The sequence below is a fragment of the Malaclemys terrapin genome, chromosome 8 (genome assembly GCF_027887155.1).
Source record: "Malaclemys terrapin pileata isolate rMalTer1 chromosome 8, rMalTer1.hap1, whole genome shotgun sequence".
NCBI classification, from domain to species: domain Eukaryota; kingdom Metazoa; phylum Chordata; order Testudines; family Emydidae; genus Malaclemys; species Malaclemys terrapin.
The window spans coordinates 107,581,695-107,582,702 of NC_071512.1; the positions used below are offsets into that span (position 1 = coordinate 107,581,695).

The window sequence follows — 1,008 nt, forward strand, 5'->3', positions numbered from 1 at the left end:
CCGAACGCAGCCACTTTATGAACTTCATACCCTCAGATCTCAATGTCTGTACTTTGACCCATCAACCTTTTACCCCCAATCAGGGATATTGCAGATTATGTATTCCTCATGCCACCTTATCTTAAACCAAACTTTGCACCCTCGATGATCTGTATGTTATTCCCTGATGACCAGAAACTTCTATGCTCAAACTCTGTTCACTATTTTTTTAACATCATTTTAATACAATTTTTAAATCTATTGCTGGTCAAAGAGCGACTACTGTTGTAGCAGATGCCTGGATGACTGGTGACCTGCGTCAGGCGCTGCCAGCAGGGTCAGTGCCCACCGGCGGGGGCAGGAACTGCTGCCATCCCTGCATTGTGCTGCTATTCCGCAATGATTTATTATTTCATTTTTATTGCTCTGTGCTGGGACAGAGATCTGCCCTAACCCCGCAGCAGAAGACAACCGGGCAGGGCAGGGCTGGGCTGGGCTGGCAGGGGCTGCTGCCCCGGGGGAGAGCACAGATAGGCCTTTTAGTGAAGCGCTGCGTCGAGGTATCTATGAAAGGTGTGTATGAACTGGTTGGCCAGGGAAACTCCGAGGGACTACTTTGACACCCGCGCAGGATCTCGGTTTGAATTCCTCCGCATAGCTTCCCCTTCCGGACAGCAACCACCTAGAAACCGAAGCAGTAATCTCCCCCCCTACACTTCGGGATCAGCTGTATAACAACAAAGACAAACAAGTCCAAGAAACGTAACAAAAATGCATGTAAATAATAACGGAAGTGCAAAATACACAGCATAAGTCAAACAAGTTACAGAAACGTTTATGTATTTGTCTATTTTTGACTAATTGCCAGGGGAGAGCGCGAACGCAGTCCCCCACTACCACAAATTATGCAGTCGAGTTTCCCGCATTTGGGGAAATCGCAGGGGTCAGCACACCCGCAGTGCAATGGATGAGCCTCACCCTGGGAAAACCACCTTCATGATCATGGTATCTCCCCTGCCAGGTAAGTAT

The 1,008-nt window shown here is 48.4% G+C and overlaps 1 non-coding gene across 1 annotated transcript; it reads right to left on the bottom strand.

The window, feature by feature from the left end:
• Window positions 1–844: 844 nt before the first annotated feature.
• LOC128842605 (U1 spliceosomal RNA) lies at window positions 845–1,008 on the bottom strand. The gene has a single exon (XR_008446037.1). It is a non-coding gene; the product is annotated as a U1 spliceosomal RNA (small nuclear RNA).